This window comes from Phycodurus eques, chromosome 1 (assembly GCF_024500275.1).
Source record: "Phycodurus eques isolate BA_2022a chromosome 1, UOR_Pequ_1.1, whole genome shotgun sequence".
In the NCBI taxonomy this organism is placed as follows: domain Eukaryota; kingdom Metazoa; phylum Chordata; class Actinopteri; order Syngnathiformes; family Syngnathidae; genus Phycodurus; species Phycodurus eques.
This window is the reverse complement of record NC_084525.1, coordinates 42,487,596-42,493,796: the sequence shown is the minus strand read 5'-3', so window position 1 is coordinate 42,493,796 and position 6,201 is coordinate 42,487,596.

Here is a 6,201-nt window from a genome sequence, read left to right as displayed (position 1 = left end):
CCACGCAGCGGGACATGGGCGCTCGCTGTCTAATCTCCTCTGCTGCGTGGACACAGGACACAGGTGCTCCTGCTGCTGCTGTTGTGGGCCTGGAGGCTTGTGATGAGGATGAGAATGATGACAATAATGATGATGGTGAGGATTGTGATGCACGCCCACTCATAAGCAGATGGGCCTGAGTGATGGATGAGGGAGGGGGGGTCTTTATTTAGCCTGCGGCAAGGGATAATTGTAGGCTATTTTAGACATTACAAGAGTTATTCCAGGCCCACCCGAGAAACAGGTCCATTGGGAATAATGTACAAGGTGATCCAAAAGATTTGACATCGTTTTGAAACAAATCTGAGTAAATACATGTCCAGGGTATACAGAATTAAATCGGCTTAATGTTAAAAGAGGGGGTGGGAGGGGGGGGGGGGGGGGGGAATCATATACCAAAATGCTATAAAAAATGTATAAACAATTTTCACAACGCTTCACAAAGGTTCACATGACACATATACTGTACTCCATTTTGCCTTGCTTGCCCTGCTTTTCCAGTTGCTGTGGTTTTTTTTTTTTTTTTTTTAGAATGTCCTCAAAATGCACCCTGCACATTCTTGTTTGACTGTGTTCGAACATATTCTACCACCACACATGCATATTGTACCTTTCTATTGCTAGTGAATGTTATTCTTCACCCTGAAAAAAAGAAGTAAAACATTAAACGTATATTACTTAAGTACAAGAAAGGTAGTGGTAGTAACTTCTTACACATCTTCTTAAAAGTGTAAGTGGAGAAATAATTTCTTGAGCGAAGGAATGGTCGTTCGTTGTCTTTATTTTAGGAGCAAAGTAAAAAGATGAACAAGAAAAACACTTGTACCACACAGCAACGCCTCACCAGTGTCAGACCCATTTATAGTGCACAGGTGACAAATTATACAGTTTTACACCCCTGTAGTCTATGTCTGCTATGTCGAGGCATTGTGTGTACGTATCAGATAAATTAGTCATGTCACAGGTGTCTTACTCAAGGCCCGCGGGCCAGATCCGGCCCGCCACATCATTTTATGTGGCTCTTGAAAGCAAATCATGTGCGTCATCAATCTTGAGAAGAAATATTGCAACCATTTATTGCTCCCGATCCGCCTTTTAAAACAAATGTAATAGTTGTTGAACAAACAATTTTCATTAGTTTCTGATTTCAAAACCAGTTATCCATCTATTTGGTTTGTATTTGTCATATTATGGGGTCATTATGTATATATTTGTATATGGTTTCACTGTCATAATGACCCTCTGAGGGAAACCATAACTAAGATGCGGCCCAAGACAAAAATTATTTGGACACCCCTGAGATACGTGTTCATAATAAAGTTACATGTACTACAGTATATTAAGGTTATGTGAGGCATATTAAAGCCACATCTGCCCTAACTCACATGTTTATGGAAGCATGCCTCAGAAATCCCACCGGTGCCCCCCTCGCTCCAAGGAGTCAACAGAGCCTAAATGTCGGCACTGCATTTTTGCTTTCAAGAGGTGCAATTCAACAACATTCAGCACTAAAACAGACGAAGATTCACTCAAGCTACTTACTTATCTGATGATCGACTGTCATGTCATTTTCTCCCTCTTTTGCCTGATTTCTGTGATTACGATATACAGTAGGTCCATTTCGACATGGTCTTGTTCTCTAGTTTTACTTCTATGATGATGGACTACAATAACACACACGGAGTTTGAAGCTTGTCACCACTTATCTCCTGTTCATGTACTCCTGTCATGGATGTTTGTTTATACGTGCTTGCTGTAACCATTTATTCTTCCGCCGATTCATTGACTGTACATTCTTGCTAAGTTACCCTCCACTGTAACACAGCTTCCCGTTAGACTACTGTTAAAGTGTAACATTAGAGAACCGACTTTCTTTTGACTCGCTACTGTATGCTTGACGGAGTCGTTTAGTGTTTTGTTTTAATGTTTTCTCATTGCTTTGCCTGTGTTGATTCACAGTTCAAGAATAATGCATTTTCTTCACAATATATTCCTTTTTTAACTTGTCCTATTCTCTTGCTTGATCGTGCAGTACAGTGGATCTATGGGATTTCTTTTTTTTTGTATACAGGAACAGATTTGCTGTGCAACAGGGGAATTTGATGTACTCCCTCTGTGGTTATTTGTATTGTGATGGATAATTATTGGAAATGCAGTCGCACAGAACAAGGTTTGAGAGGGTACAGGGAAGAAAGCAAAAAACAACAACAGTCTTACCTTTTGGCATTACATGATAGTGCTACGGCTGCAGCGTCCAACTGCTTCTTTTGCTTTGGAACTTCAGTTAGCCTAGCTGATCATGCTGTGGCTGTTGGTTTGTTTCATCTCTCTCTCTCTTTCTCTCTCATTCCCATACCCAATCAACTGGTCAAGGCAGATGGCCGCCTCATACTGAAACGCAGGCCTGTTGGAGGTTTCTTCCTTTGGGGGAGGTTTACCTTGTGTCTGTTGCCACAGTGTTTGCTCATACAACATTCAGTTCATTTCTTAATGTGGGATGACCGTGCTTCTAAACTTGCTCCATATATTAAGTGCTTTGAGATAGAGATTGTTGTGAGTTGGTGCGATATAATTCAAATTGTCTTGACAGCAGACATCTTTCCAAAGAGAGAGCGTTTCCAAAATGTTGCAGGAATTATGTACAGTGTCGTGAAAAAGTATTGCCCCCGTTCTCAAATTAATGTATTGTAATGTATTGAGATCATCAAACAAAAGTAAATATCCGACAAATATAACCCTGGTGAACTTAAAATGCTGTTTTTAAATGGTGATTTCATTTATTAAGGGAAGAAAAAGTTTCAGTTACCTGGCCCTGTGTGAAAAGGTAATGGCCCCCTAAACTTAATAACTGGTTGGGCCATCCTTAGCAGCAACAACTGAAATCAAGCGTTTTCTATCCCTCGCAATGAGTCTTTCACATCTCTGTGGAAATATTTTGGCCCACTCTTCCTTGCAGAATTGTTTGAATGCAGCGAAAATTTTTAAGGTCATGCCACTGCATTTCAATCGGATTGAAGTCTGGACTTTGACTTGGCTCATTTTGTTTTCTTAAGCCATTCAGATATTTACTTGCTGGTGTGTTTTGGATCGTTATCCTGCTGCAAAACCCAAGAACGCTTCAGCTTGTGGCTACAAACTAATGGCCGAACATTCTCTTCAGGATCTTCTGCTATAGAGCGGAATTCATTGTTCCATCAATCACACAGCAAGTTGTCCAGGTCCTGAATGAGAAAAGCAGCCCAAGACCATCACACTACCACCACCATGTTTGACTGTTGGTATGATGTTCTTTTTCTGAAATGCTGTGCTAGATTTACGCCAGATGTAACGAGACACACACCTTCCAAAAAGATCAACTTTCGTTAGTCCATAAAATATGCTCCCAAAGGTCCTGAGAATCATTCAGATGTTTTTTGCAAACGTAAGACGAGCCTTTGTTTCCTCAACTGTACCCACAGTTAAGTAAACTGTTCCCTCATTTTAGGAAACTGTACCCTCGGTTTAGTAATCTGTTCCCTCAGTTTAGTAAACTGTCCCCTCAGTTTAGTAATTATTGCATAATAACCCTATCATGACAGCCTTTTATCCCCGACTTGTTTTGACTTTAGTGTGGTCTTTTGTGGCATTTATCGGGCACCAAAGGGGTGCTCAACTAACAAAGGAAACACGCTAGCTAATTGTAGCCGGTCGCTGCTAATACTGCTATGTCAATTATCAACCAACCTATCAGCAAGGGTATTTGTTTGTTTGCAAAATAGAGTGCTGAGTTTTAATTTTGACATTTGGGATCCGATTAATCTGCTTTAATAGACTTGGTTGAAAACAGAATTGGCAAAGGTAAATTCATCTATATTAGATATTTTGATGATGGAAGGTCGAAATCTTACTTTGATTCAGGCTGCTGAACTCTCTTGTAGTTTGATTCAGGCTGCCACTGCGTCCGCCATTACAAGGTTGATGTAATTTTAAAAAGTATTAAAATTACAAATATTGAAGCCATAATTTATTAACGATTATGATTATGACTGTCGCAAGGTAATGTTCCGTGAAAACATTTTGAAAATATGGAAACTGACAAACTGACTAAATACTTTTTTGCCCCACTGTATAGAGAGGTACAGTATAGAGCCCCAGAGATTTGCTAAACTGAGGGAACAGATGACTAAATATAGGGTAAAGTTTACTAAACTGAGAGTACACTTTACTAAACTGAGGGAACAGATGAGTAAACTGAGGGTACAGTTTACTAAATTGAGGGTACAGTTTACTAAAATGAGTAAACAGATTAGTAAACCAAGGGTACCCTTTGCCTAACTGAGGGAACAGATTAGTAAACTGAGATTACAGTTTACTAAACTGAGGGTACAAATGAGTAAACTGAGGGTACAGTTTACTGAACTGAGGGTGTAGATTACTAAACCGAGGGTACAGATTAGTAAATTGAGGGTAGAGTTTACTACAGTGAGGGAACAGATTATCAATGAATTTATTTTTCTCATACCTTGCCATTTGGCACCAGGGGGAACTTCGTGATTTACCTTCAATTTAAAAAATGAAATCACCATTTAAAAACAGCATTTTAAATTCACTTGGGTTATGTTTGTCTGATATTTACATTTGTTTGATGATCGTAAACTTTAAAGTGGGGAAGCTATGCAAAAATATAACAATTTGAGAAGGGGGGCCAATACTTTTTCACGTTACTGTATTTGGCATAGTCCCACCATAGTCAAACACTAATGTATTTAGGGAAGAGATTGGCACAAAAAACAACATATAAAATTTTTTATCTTATGATTATGAATATTTCCTCATTAATGTTTAGTGTATATTGTAAGTAGGTAAACACCAAACAAACAAATCATGCGACGACCCCCTAACAGAAAAAAGTTGAAAATCACTTCTTTAGTAAGATGAAGGCTACAAGCTAATTTGATACGTTTGATAATAGTTGAAGAGGGTTTGCTAATTGTTTGTGCTGAGTAATGCTAACCTCATATAGATTCATTGTTTGTGTTTTCAGCTTTTTATGGCAAGCTACTGGGTGACTATTAAATTAGCATGCTAATTTGAGTTTATATTTTACACTTACTGTGGATATGTATGTCTTTTTTATAGACATAGCTAATACAACATATGCTGCCATCCAAGCAATGTTACTGCTTATTTCAGCACGACAATGCCAAGCCACATTCTGCATGTGTTACAACACTGTGGTTTCATAGTACAAGAGTACTAATACTTGACTGGCCTTCCAGCAGTGCAGACCTGTCTCCCATTGAAAATATGTGCTGCATCAAGAAGCCCAACGGAGACCCCGGACTGTTGAGCAACTCAAGTTGTGCATCACGCAACAATGGGAAATCATTCCAAAGTTTCAACAATAAGTGTTCTCAGTTCCTAAATACTTATTGAGTGTTCCATCCATCCATTCTCAATACCACTTATGGCCTTATCGTCTATCGCAGCTGACTTCAGGCAAAAGGCAGACTACACCCAGATCTGGTCGTCGACCAGTTGCAGGGCACATATAGACATGGACAACTACTCATACCGTCGCTGAGTGGGAATTGAACCCACGTTGCACACACCAGAGTCAGGTGAATGCACCACTACACCATCAGTGACTCTTATTGAGAGTTGTGGTGACACAGTGGTAAACATGATTTTCCCCACTTTTTTGGAATGTTGCAGGCATCAAAATCGAAAAGAGTGAATATTTGCAAAAAGCAAAGTTTATCAGTGTGAACATTAAATATCTTGTCTTTGTAGTGGCACCCCCCTCTGCTGAGAAATCAGGTCACCAAGTAAGGAAATGTCTTTTAAAATTTGCGGTCACTGAGCGTACTGAAGGGTTCCAAATTTCCGTCAGCATAATAGATTGATATTATTGGAAATGACTGCCTTTTTAATTTTCTTGAGCAAAAAATAGAAAGAATACAGAACTTGTTAGTGAAATATAGACCATCTGGACACAATAGGTCTTTTAGGGTTAGTCCATTTATCTCACATCTTCACAGGGCAGATCAGACACATCTAATATGGCAGACATACTAACATTGCAGCAATTAGCCAACCCACTCAAGGTGGGGGTCTGTGTATGGTATATGATGTCTATGGGACATAATACGGAATACTGTACTGTGATCTACTTATATTTGT